This window comes from Perca flavescens, chromosome 1, assembly GCF_004354835.1.
Source record: "Perca flavescens isolate YP-PL-M2 chromosome 1, PFLA_1.0, whole genome shotgun sequence".
In the NCBI taxonomy this organism is placed as follows: domain Eukaryota; kingdom Metazoa; phylum Chordata; class Actinopteri; order Perciformes; family Percidae; genus Perca; species Perca flavescens.
Window position 1 is genome coordinate 4,497,912 of NC_041331.1, and position 14,134 is coordinate 4,512,045.

Sequence of the window (14,134 nt, forward strand, 5' to 3'; positions counted from 1 at the left end):
ACAGCTGATCATTCACAAACGTTCAAGTCCAGGATGTTTGAGTTTTCCACAGCATATTAGACCCCAGCACTAGTGTCAGAGCAGCCTGCGGCAGGCATTTTAAACCAAGAAACAGACACCTAACACATAGAATAGAAACATGACCCTTAACCATTATTTTTTTTTTAAAAAGAGGAAAGAGTGCATTTTCATCCGAGAGTTCAGCTGCACCAGAAGGCCTGGGGTTAAAACACAGAGCAGCGGGTGATGTTGCTAAAAAAATGCCCATGCTTTAGGCAGGGCTGTGTCTGTTTTACCACAGAAAAACATAGATTGTACGTTCGAGCGCTTGAGTCTACAAGTTTTTATGTTATCACCTGAGCACATCATGAACACATCACTGTGTACTAGGTTACGGCTAGATACATATCCATTCCCCTATTATACAGTATGGTGTGTGCTGTAAATGCTAATGGTAACAGTCTATGTTATCATTAGCAACACATCCAGGTTACTAACAAGAACACAATGTGGAGTTTAAGTCTGGATTCCATTGTGTACATGTTGCAGCGGCATTTTCATTTGTCCACTTCATGTAATATACAGAGCAGTTTATGAAAGAACACACACACACACACACACACACACACACACACACACACACACATACATTCTGGTAATAGACCATGGTTATCATTTTTGGAATAGGACTGACTGAATGGAACAAAGTTATCACTGTCCAAACAATGTCTGGTTGTAAGTATAGGTGCAGTGTGACCATTGCAGCAGTAACAGTGGCTATAGTATAGTCTCCACATGTGAGCAATAACTGTTATTGAATAATGTAATAATTTGTTGGCTTGCTAAATTGACTGTCTCAACTGAAATGGCAGATTTGTATGTTTTAGAGTTAAGTCTTCTTCGAAAGACGTGACAGACATTTTTCTTGCTTGGATATTGAATGTTATGGTTATTAAAAGTCCCATATGCTAATTTTTGGGTTCATACTGTGGGTTCCTACTAGAACATGTTTACATGCCTTGAATAACAAAAAAAAAAACACAATTTTTCTCATATTGTCTGTCTGAATGTATCTGCATGTCTATCTGAAAAGCTCAGTTTTAGCGCCTGTTTCTTTAAGACACAGATGATAATTCAAAATATATCAAAATTATAATGGAAAGTATGTTGTTAAGTGCCATTGCACATTTTTAAGTGGGTATATGGAAATTCTAGAGCTTTCTTAGTGTGTATACTGCATATACCTGTGTATCACGTAGACTACACCACTGGTAGCGGCACGTTCTACCTATACAGTATATAATATAGTTGTGACATCATAACAGTACGGAAGTCCTGACAGCTCGTTTACAGGCACAGTTTCTGATTACGAGCTGTGTGCATTTCTCTGTGGTTTGAACGTTTTTATACTTTCACAGTATTTATATAGCACCTCGACCGGCTTGAGAATCAATAAAGACATGAAAATGTCTTTTTACAACAAGGAACCTTTAATTCTTTTTTGTACAGAGGTAAAGTGCACAAAATCAGAAGCACAGTATACAGTAGAAATGCAGGAGCTGAAGTGGATGTGGCAGAACTAAATGTGCAACATTGGTCAGAGAGTGTTGCTTAGGGATGAAGATGGTGCTTCATGGACTGAAAAGAAGTTATGAAGCACAGCAAAAATACAGCGCCTGGAACATTCTGGACAACACAGGCATGACAGTTAGCATAAACAACACTATACTGAGCTATTCTGTAGCACCCGCTACATAGGCAGCATATTGTTCCATCTGATGGATCCCTCCAGGATCTGGCACAAATTAAACCCCCGGATAGAGCAAACCTTTAAGAGACAATCAGAAGATGTAGAAGGAAGGAAATGAGGGCGGAGAGAGCAGCAGACAGACCAGGAGGATTATTATTCAGTTATCAGAGCTCTGTGGAGCAGAACTGACATGGACAGGAGCAGATTTCCTGCTTCTCATACTTCCATCTGCCACTTCACCATGCAGAGGATACATGCACACACTCTAACCCGTCTCGCACACACAAGAAAAAAATTGCACTCAAAGGCAACACAGATAGAGAGAAAGAGGCAGAATCACTAACTAACATGCTGTAAGGTCAGAAAGGGGAACGTAGCCTCCTCATACTGCATCTGTACAAATATATAATATAAAATATTATTAAAGCTGCAATCAGCAATGAACATCGCCATCGCCCCATGTCGTGGGTACTAGTGAGACATCGGTTTATGCAGCTGTGGATATATTACTATCTGCCACTATGCGCACAAGCTAGACATTATATCCTGGGTGTGGCAATGAGTGTGTGGCAATGAAAAATGACATATTGCAAATTTTTTAACAGTCCCTCGGTCTACTATGTGGCACTAGAGAACACACACTAATTATACAAGATGTTGCTACATATCATGTGAAGACCACACCATGTAGATTTCATGTAAATCGGATAAAGGCTGGCGTGCCATTACTAAACGGCCGACCAACTAGCAACGGATTTTGGTGCCACTTAAATGCCTGCGCCGCTCACTGGTGCTCCGAAACCTACGGTAGATGCAACAGAAGCAGCTCGATGGTGTTTTGAGCCCCCACCGTCGACTTCAAGGCAGCACTGCGACCGTCGACTTCAAGGCACCTAACTATAACCCTAACCCTCTCCTAACCCTAGGCAGCACTGCGACTGTCGACTTCAAGGCACCTAATCCTAGTGTATTCCATGCAGCGCTGCCTGGAAGACGACGTTGGGGGCTTAAAACACCAAACACCACAGAAGCATTGCTTTAAGTATCGGTTCAGGAGCCGCTTGGGCACCTGCGCTGTTTCAAAAAGTTTCGTTTTAGCCTGGATACCAGCCGAACTCGGCCCCGCCCACAACATTTGAGATCGGGAAGTTCGGTCTGAACTTGATCCGTATTGGAGCAACTATGCTCAAACCTGAGCTGTTTGGACCAATCAAATTGTCAGGGCGGGCTTTATACAATGATGGACAGATGATCAACAGTAACGTAATCAACCACGTCACCAAAGAGTGCTTGGGTCGAATTGATTTACAACAAAGATGGCTGCCGCTGGATAATTGAGACGTGTAGATTCCGCCATCGCGTCTCCTATAGAAGATATCGACAGCGCATTCATTTTAAAAGAGGAACAGAGAACCGCGATCGAGGCATTTGTCGATCGGAAAGATGTTTCCGCCGTCCTTCCTACGGGATTCGGCCAAAGTTTAATTTATCAGCTGGCCCTGATGGTGCTAAGAAGACATAGGTCACATACGCCGTTGCTCTGATTGGTTGTAGGTCTATCCAGTTGAGTGCAGAGATTTTCTTTCCTGCTTCGGTTGAAACATGCCCTATAATCATAGCAATGGAGCAGTATCAGACTCATATTCTGACTAGAATCTGAGTATGACGACGTCAGGCTACCTATATCGTAAAAATCCCAAACGATACCCAACCCGTAGTTGTCAGTACAATATACTATATCTTTTTTATTACCACAGGTTTATGAACACGTCTCTGCTGATTGGGTATCACCTGTGACACAGCCAATAAACGAGAGACACACCCACCAAAAGAGCGGAAACTTATCTCAAAGCCATTGCACACCGTTTCACAGCGTTCTGTGGAAACGTGTTGTTCAACACGGAAACCGTAGCAACACGGTGCACACCGTTTTGAGCCCCAGGACTCTTATCATGCATGTGGCATTTGGGGGCAAATCGGACGATGCAAAGTCAAGCTTCAACAGCTTCCTGTGCTATGGCGAAACACCTTGCCACGAGTTCCTTTTGGTCAGTAAATAAATGAAAAAGTGGTGTGTGTTTTTTATTTTATTTTTACGATTATTTGAAAGCCAAACAAGCCGTCCTGATTATCATCTTGGTGGCGATCAGCATCATTGCAACGCCGAGCATAAACAGAATATCCTCCTTCTCATCAGTGTCCCTTCTTCCTTCTAATACCCCCCCACCCCCTTCCCCCTGTATTTTTTAAAGCCCCGAATCTGTCTCATTATCTTGTTTTGATGTTGCTCTTTATCAAAATAGGACTTGATAGCCTCGGGCCCGGAGTGCATCTGAACTGCGGACGAGCGGGAGAAGAGGAGGAGGAAGAAGAAGAAGAAGAAGAAGAAGCGAGAGTGCCCGCACCATCTCACCACCTCCTCTGTTGACAACAACAAGAAAGACCATCACAGCAAAATGCCCGCATGTATGGACATCAATTATATTTTTAATTGTGAAAGAGTACAGTACACTAATTAAAACTTGTATATCTTGCCGTGCCAAAGGCAAAATTAATAATTGATATTTTATTAATATTCAAAAGTAGCACTGGGAATATATTAAAGCGATTTTGTGGTTGCAGAAATGATCCAGTAGCCAGGCAAGTAAGTCTGTGTGTGTGTGTGTGTGTGTGTGTGTGTGTGTGTGACCCGTTTTTGATGAATTAGACTGCTCCACCCCTTATTTAGCCAGGCTGAATCCAGTTTAGCCCCAGAGAGAGAGAGAGAGAGAGAGAGAGAGAGAGAGAGAGAGAGAGAGAGAGAAGAAAGGGGATTTTTGAAGAAATGTGGCTAATTTCACTGTACTCAGTTAACAAATGAATCAGAATTATATTAAGAACATATTCCTGAAAAAAACAGCACACCCTTCACTCATCGCAGCCCTCAATCAAACCCTTAACACAATGTTATAAAATCCCTGAACCCAAATTGCAACATTTTCTGCCAATATTTGTCAACCTTGGTTTGATTCTGGAGTTTTATCTGAATGTACACTCTGTGCAGGAATACCCCATATTCATTATATTTTTGTATGTGAATGTTCCCAGTAGTTCAGCTGTGATCTCAACCATTAATTGGATAGAGAATTTAGTTCCTCTTGACCTATTCCCAATCTTGACATTTTACCCCCCCCAAAAAAGAACAAGAAGAAGAAAAGAAAGTGAAAGGAAGAGAAAAAGAAGGCCCAACTCAGCTCTGACATGTTTGGTTAAAGCCAAGTTAATGGATAGTATTCAAAAGAAATCACCTGTTGATATAGTGATCCCTTGTGAGACCAACTGTGACACCAAATAACAGAAAAAAAAGATTATACTCTATTTGCAAATTTAGTTTGGGACAATAAATCCCTGGAATATCACTTGATAAATCATGTGATTTAATATTCAGTTTGGAGTTTTTTCTGAATTAGTTCTGCATGCTTAAGTGTAATGTATTCCATTGTTTAACTACCACTGGAAAGGTCTGGGTGGTCACTCTCCCCTACAGAGCTGGTAGCCCTAAAGGGGTACCGCAGAGAACATGTTGACATGGCACAGTAGGAAAAAGCAAATAATTAAATGACTGACTGACGAATTCTATGTAGCTGATTTGGTTTCAGTGTTGTGTATGTTGTGTGCATGCTGGCTCGCTGTGCGCGGTCACGGAAGGCTTGTATCATATGGTCGTGCCAGCAGTTTTCTTGTCATTACTTAGAATTCCTCATGGGGGCGACAGAAACTGCATGTTTATTTTATTAGGGACAGATGCTACCACATAGACATTTATGCAACACATTTCCAATGTACAGCATCACAGCATTTATAGCTATTGCTAGTTTCCAATGCCCATCCCTAGAAGGCCCTGTGATTTTCCTCTGTAAAGACATGCAAGCTAGGTAACTAGGACTACAGTTGAAAGTTAGCCATCTGGCTAACACTGGCAGAGAAATGTTGACTAAATGTGTATTCTCCTAACAAAAAATAAATAAAAATAAATTAATAAAAAGTCAAAAATAAAAAAAGGGACTTTCTCAACCATTGGGTCGGGTCCCCACATGGGGTCACTTGATAAGTAACTGCGATCCTGACAAATTAATAATAATTCTATGCGAAGTAAGCTAACTTAAATATGTTTCTAATACTGGCATATTAGTATTTCCAATAATCAACATGTAGCTCTTGTCATTAAATGTCAAATGTGTGACATTATTATTATTATATTGAACCTGAACAACACAAAATATGTTGAATGCCCCCTTTAAAGCTTCTAGTATCAAAGAAGACATTTTAAAAAGGTGATTTCAACAGTGTACTCACAGATTTGTAAATTATGTACCTCTACAAATGAATAAAGTTAATCTGGAAATTCTGGACTGGTGTTATCTTGCACAAGAAAAGCACATGATACTCACATTAACGTGACGCCATTTTATCTGCAAGAGGACTTTGTGACTTAAAAGTAGGATCAAACATTAAAAAAAAAATTATATAAATAAGACTGATAGCATATTATGTTATCGTAAATTTCTGCAGTCTCAAAATATTGTTAAAATAAAATAGATATAAAAATCTTGATTCAAGAAAAAGTTGTATACATATGAAAATAACATTGGAACACTTACAACATCAGTTTGATTGTTTTATGGGATTTGCATAAATTTGGCATTATATTGCTATTGGAAAATATGTTTATTGATGTTGGGATAAAGGATTTCAACATTACTGCCGAGCCCTACTTACTGTTACAGAAGATTAGTGAGCTTGCAGTGTATCGCTGTAGTATCTAGCGTTGCTATAGAAAAATGTAAATCTTTTCAAAATCAGAATATCTAAATATCTACAACTAGGTATCAGATCCTCCTCGACAAATTTATATTTCTAGCATTTTTTCATCTTCAGGCCGCACCAGCAAGTGATAAGGGCTGTGTGTGTGTGTGTGTGTGTGTGTGTGCGTGTGCGTGTGCGTGTGCTGGGGTCCTTTATCTCCTCATCCCCTTGAAGTTGAATATTCACGGCGGGGGGGGGAAAGATTGCGCTAATCTAAAATTTCTAATTAAAACTATTTGGTTGGCGGTATCACATAAACACTGTTATTGTTTAATATCGTTCACTGTCTCACGGAATGATCCATCATCCTGCCAGGTGCTGCCCCATCCTCCAACCAACCGACGCCCGCCCTCCACCTCATATCATAAACCCCTTTCAAAATAATAATAATTTAAAAACAGAGATAATGACGCCACCTTTCCTGCTACAACCATCTCAGTATCTCCTTTTTTTTTTTTAAGGAAGCCAGGGCGAAACAGAGGGAGGGGGGAGGGGGGGAGTCGGGGTGTTGAGCATGTGTTTAGTATTTTTTTAATAAGCGTCCTCAGTACTATTGAGTGGGTCCCTTTGTTCATATGGTAAGATTAATTATGCTGTCAGCCACTCTCAGGGGCTGCTTAACAAAGATTCAGTGATATAATGGCCTGGCCCTGCGCTTGGCAATCACAATCACTGGGAGACAATATCAAATCCTGCCTTCTTCTGCACACAACGGCTAACCCGCGGCCGCCCTCTTCATCAAGGAGGAGAAGTCATTTTTGCCGGCTAAACATACCTCTCCTTTGCACCCACACTGACACATTGCTTAACTAGAAACACACACACTCTCTTCACGTCCGTGCAGTTCGACTCATCAGTTGTCATTTATAACTCGCTCTTATAAATGTGTGTGTGAGCTCAGGTCTCCTTCAAGGACGGCAGAAACAAGTAATGAAATGACACACAGGGTTTGAACTCTACTATTGTCGCCGATTATTCATGCATGGAATGTCTACACACACACACACACACACACACACACACACACACACAAACACATTTCCTTTCTTTCCTCCCTCGCGACTATTTTAAACCGGGGTTAATTTTGCATTGCAGATTGAAGACGCTGCAGCCGCATCATTGCGAGCAGCGCCGATGAGATAGATGTTTTTGTCATAGTCCATATAGGGGACGAGCGGCAGGCAAATTGATTGATATTGGCAAGTTCTATTCAGGCCATTTCAAAGGGCTGATTTGTAATTTCTGTGTTTTGAATCTGTCACTGCGCGACAATCTCTCTGCGAACAAAGCCGGATGTGTTAGAAAGCGCAGAAAGTGATGCAGAGAATGAAGAAAAACAGGGGGGAGACTTTTTTTGTTGTTGTTAAAGGCAAACAATCGTGCATGGTTGTGAAATGTGTTGGCAGTGAGGGGATGGGTCAGATTAACACCAGACATTATGCAGGCAGATAGCTCTAACTAGCTACAGACCTGCATGTGCATGTGCTTGTTAGTGTGAGTGGAGGCTGAACTCAAGCCATTGGATGACAAGATCAGAGGTGGAGCACTGTTCGGCATGAGGGCCGTGGGTTTGCGTGAATCTGTGTTCCTGCAGCTGTGTGGACACATTGCCCAAATGCTGATCTTTTTCTTTTTCTGGATTGGAGCGACTTCATGTTTCCTCCCGACTCTTTTCCTTTAAGCATTGAATCGATTCCCGAGTGCATCTCCAGCTTGATTATGTCAACTTGTAAAAATGTCGTCACATTCTCACTCCCAACTCTATAAAATACTGACACTTGGTCAGTGGCTCTTGGTGTCAGATACCGATGCAAAAAAAATCACGCTTCAGCGTCTGAATGGGTCGCACCGGGCAGAGCAACAGCTCGACCGCGGTGCTGTAAGATGATGTAGTATTAAAGCCAAAACCAAAGACTCTTTTGTACCTTAAAATCATTTTTCCAAAATCGTTTCAGTGGGTCATCAACTCGTAACAGGGTGAATGGCACTTCTGCATTCGCTTTGCGGCCCTCTATCGGCTATAACCGCACTATGCAAGTTTGCCAGATTGGGTAGCGTATCTGTAGTTCAAATGACACATACAACAGCGGTAATGGACGATTCTGCTTCCAACCTGTAGGGGGATCGAAGAGAGAAAGTGCTTTGGTGTTGCTTTAACAGCGACAACTTTAGCAAGTAGTATGAAAAACCAAAAGTCAGCGTAAGGAGGTTGGTTGGGGTGGTAGATGGGTAAAACAACACAGGACTTTCACCCAAGAGACCAGGATTCGTGTCCCGTTCTTGTCCCTGAAACGTACATTTTGTAAGCCCAATACAAACAATCTTTCCCTAAACCTGTCCCTGACGCCAAGAGTCCCGCCCAAGCGGGTATAAATATGATCCTAAAGGGCTAGACGCAAGTCCAGAGAGTGTCAAATAGTGACGCCAAGGGTCCTGACCGAGAGCGTCAAAAAGTGACGCAAAGACTCCCGACCAAGAGCATCTAAATATGACTCTAAAGGAGACTTTTTGCGTCAAAAACAAATGGCAAAGGCACCTGACCAAGCATCGCTTGGTGATGGGAGTGAGAATGTTCTCAAAATTGTCATAGTAATGCTCTGGACTCCTAAAGGTGGTGCCAATGAGCTGATGTTACGACTACACTAGACTGGCATTGCCAGATCTTCCTCCACAGCGCTGCGGATGAGGGTCTGGCTTGTCCACAGCATTCTGGGATGGGAGAAAAACGTTCTCTGGTTTATTGGCATTTCTTTAAACTAATCACAATTATCTTGGGCGGCGCTAAGCACCTGGCAGAGCAACAGTGCCTCTGCAAAATAGTCTCAGGAAGGAACTTGTTTTGGTGGAACGTGTGTACGTTCAAAAGTTGTTTTAGTCGTGCGAGAGAAAACTCAGATTGGACAGATAGTCTAGCTAGCTGTCTGGATTTATATTTTAGTTATTTATATTAACTATTTCTTCCAACCCAATTGCCCAAAAATAACATGGACGTTCAAGTTCAATTAATGAATTTCATAGCATTTAGATTAAATGGTTTCAAAACAGTATCCTGACTAAACTTTGACATATACCCATCCTCTGAACATCCTCTGATCTTTAACAAATAAAATTAGGTATAATATCCCATAAATGAGGTTTATTGAGCAATGTTCCAAGAATAAGTGTAAAACGTATTATTAAACCAAGACAAGTTGGTGTTGGTGGTGTATACAAGTGACCAAAACGTTTCTAAAAGCGCGGCCAAAAAAGTTTTCATTTTCAATTTTTACCTGGAAGGACAACAAGTTCATTGTTGACTGGAAGAAAAAAAACAAGGGTTCGATGAACTGCAGTTGTTGGCACTTCCATGATGGCTTCATATTTCAGCACCAGACGTTGCCCCTTAGAACTTAAACATTGCGTGATTATTTAAATTTTTTTTAAAACTAAGGGTTGTGTAAATTAAATTGGTTTCAGGTGTCTAAGAAAACAAAGGTGAGAGTTGTTAAAAATCCAAAAAGCTCTCAGATATTTTGCTTGCACTTGTTTTTTTTTAGAGGGTCCCTAAACTTCAGCTCATTAGTTTCTCATCTCAAGTTGAAACCTGATGCCAGGCTTCATAAGGTAAAAATAGCACCTGTGAACAACAGTCATGCCAAACAAATCTGGTGGAAGCTGGTATAAAGTTATTGAGCGTGAACACCTGTAAAGACAACAACAACCTGTATAATTGATTACTACTGAAGAAAATGTTTGGATCTGCTGAGTATGAACCAAGACATCATGACCCCTGGCCCTCATTTCACCTGTCCCGCGTTACCGTCCTCGATTCAAGGTTCCTTTGATTGTCATTCAGCAGAACATGGAAATATGTAGAGCATGGACGAAATTACGAGCATTGCTCCTTAAAACACAGATGAAAACAGTGTTATAAAATAGGTCTATAAATAAATAATATGAAAAAAATTAATAAATAGTTTCCAGCAGACTATTTATCCATACGACTATGGCTTGCCTTGTGTATTTAGTTGTTTGTCTGTTGTCCGTTTGTTGTCGTACTTGGTGTCAAGAAGTTTCACTGTTTTTGTAGTGTTCCTGTTTCCTAATGTTCTTCTTTTTTTCCCCTGTTTCCTGTTTTTTTTACTGCCTGCCTACTTGGAAGTTTAGTTTTTTTTTTTTATTAAATCTTCGACTACTTTGACTACATTTATTCATATCATATCATCACGATACTTAAGTCACGATACAATATTATTGCAATTTTAAAGATATTGCAATATTCTGCGATATATTGCAATTTATTACCTTTTTTTCAGCTTCAAATTTTTCACAATTTCAAATGAAGTCCCCAAAAGAAAACTTTTTCAACATCTGTTTTATCTAAAAAGATCAATTTCTCTGTCTGTTCATCTCAATTCAATGTTATTGCTGCAAAATGGGATTGTCAAGCAGACAAACTGACCAACACGTATATAATAAAAGCTTGATACTTGGCGTCTGTGTATCGATACAGTATTGCAACGGAAAATATTCCGATACTATGCTATTCCCCCACCCCTATTAGTCAGGGACATAGACTGTGAAAACAGTGGACGTACAGTAGCACCAGTGCGTCTCCCAATGCTTTGTGAATTGCCGATATTAACCCTTTTCAGACCTGGAAACTTTGTCCGTTATTTTTACAGTCTATGCTCGGGGACCATCCCAATTTATGACTCTGTAATCACAATATCTGACACAGTGATTATCTACACAGACATAAATATCATGTATTGTGAATACGGTGTAAGAAGTAGTGTGATGTTCCAGACAAATGTGTGAATCAGGAAACAGCAGGGCAAGGAGGGACTACAAATAGCACAGATATTTGGATGTCTTATCTGTTAAGACCACATTATCTTTTCATATAGAAATCATTTATCCTTTGCTCACATCCTTTACATGTTTGATAAAAAAAAAAGGTATGGGGTTTTCTTTAAGACAGAGGGAAACTGTTATGCACATGAAGGCATATGAAAAGCATTGGGTAGAACATAAATAGTAGTGGTGGTGATGTTGCAATGGATGTCACACATGCCTTTGGTGTGGGAGATCTGGGTTTGATTCCCACAACGATACATCAGCCAATGTGTCCCTGCGCAAGACACTTAACCCCTAGTTGCTCCAGAGGCGTGCAACCTCTGATATATAGCAATTGTAAGTTGCTTTGGATAAAAGCGTCAGCTAAATGACGTGTAATGTAAAAATAGTGCTTGTGTGTGTTCTTGGGCGCAACTTTATTATTTTTCTGCCTTCTGTTACATTTTTATGCGGAGCTTTGTGCCACTTTAACTGACGACACTGTCTTGCAAATAATAATTACCTGATGTCAAAAACACACACACACACACACACACACACACACACACACACACACACACACACACACACACACACAGGTTTGTGGCACTATCTTTGTGGGGACCCGTCATTGACATAATGCATTCCCTAGCCCCTTACCATCACAACTAAATGCCTAACCTTAACCCTTACCCTTACCCTCACCCTAACCATAACCTAATTCTAACCCTAATCCTACAACCAAGTCTTAACCCTCTAGCAGCCTAATCTTGTGGGGTCCAAAATTCTTTTCCCACAAAGCTGTCAGGACCCTACAAGTATACTGGACTCCCGGTTTTTGGACCCCACGAATATTGTTAAACAAGCACACACACACACACACACACACACACACACACACACACACACACACACACACACACACACACACACACACACACATACATATGGTTCATATCTGGGCCACTGCATGAATTCCACACACTGAGCTTGGGACGTGCCAATCAAATGTGCCACAGAGGATTTCCCTTCCCTTTGCCTTTAGACTCCAGCAGATCCAGACAATGCAACTACATCATGACCAAAGACACAAACTAGGACTGATGCCACTGTAATCATGATGAATGGAAGGCAGAAGACACGTCACCATTTCCTCTCTGCTTGATGAATGGTGTAATATACTCTTATTTAGCAAAAAAAGAACCTAATCATAGATCTTTGGATTGTGGTAATATTCCACATCATGTGTACTTAAAGAGCACTTATGGAATGTCTATTTTCTTTGCCTTTTTTTTTTTTAGCTGTAAACTAAACAACGAATAATAGTTACAAAGGCATTTCTGCAAAATGGTTTGGTTCATTTATAGCATTTAAGATGTTATTTATTTATTTTAGATTTTCATTTGATCTAATTTGAGAGTAGATCAACATAATATCTGGAAACAAACATAAATACATCATACGAATGGGACTTTGATCCAAATGGCCGCACGAATAGAGTATATATAATGGTTTAATAGTTCCTGCAATATATTGTAGCTCCGCTGAGAAGCTGTACAGTGTTATCATTCAGATCATACATGACTTACAGTACGCTGCGTCCACACAAAGCCTGTTGACTGCCCCGTTCTTTATGAGTCTGCCCAGTGGCGACAGTCGCACCTTGCCGAGATATTTGTAGGAGAAGCCGTAACATCGGGAAATCCACATAAAATGGGACCTTCGTGAAAATGCAATGATTCAAAAGATTCAGTGCAGATGTAGTGAGAGCTTTTAGCAGAGCCAGAGCAACGAGGTGGGGGATTTTTATTTTTTATATTATTTTTACATTTTATTTCTTATGCACAGATAGCATTTAATGCAGCATAGCTGGACACAAATGTATATTGTTTAATTAGGTAAAATCCAGACGAATACTTGAAAACAAGACATTTGCATTTGACTCTGTAAAGTGCAGTTTTCGATTTGCTGCCGTTTCAACATCCCAAAGCCAAACAGTACCTTTCCTTTTTTAATTATTTGCACAGTGGTGTTACAGAAAGAGCGTTGTAATTATTGTTCATATCCTCAAGTCTTTATTGTTCTCATATTGTTTTGCCAGATAGAGTTAAGGTTAATATATTCTAGCTTTTAAGCCACATTATCCTCCTAATTATGATTCAACCTTGGCTTGGCTCTCTACCTCTCTCTCTTTTTTTTTTAACTCATTCTTTTTGTCCTCGGCTCTCTTAATGAATATTTTTGTTGTTGTTGTCTACTTAGCATTATACGATATTTGTCATATAGCCTATGCCTCCCCCCCCCCCGTACCCCTCCCATCCCTAATATAAATTACAGTATGACTTGAGAAACTTTAAATGGTCTGCCACCATCATGGGCCCCGTATGAAATTAATTGCTGCCATGACAGATGATTGCAGGCAACGTTAAGGTCATTAAGTTCTGCATACACTGTAATGAGGTAGAAACCAACATGTGCGATTGGCTGCCTATTATTTACCAAACTACTGAGGTTGGCTTCTGCTATTTTGCCCTTGATTCCAAGAGAGGGGATCTTTCCTCGCTTGGGAACACGAGAGCAGGAGGGGAAAATAAAAGAAAGAAACCTCATTTTTTCTCTTTTGGTGTCACACGCACTGTGTGTGTGTGTGTGTGTGTGTGTGTGTGTGTGTGTGTGTGTGTGTGTGTGTGTGTGTGTGGGGACGGAGAGTGGGTGGAGGGT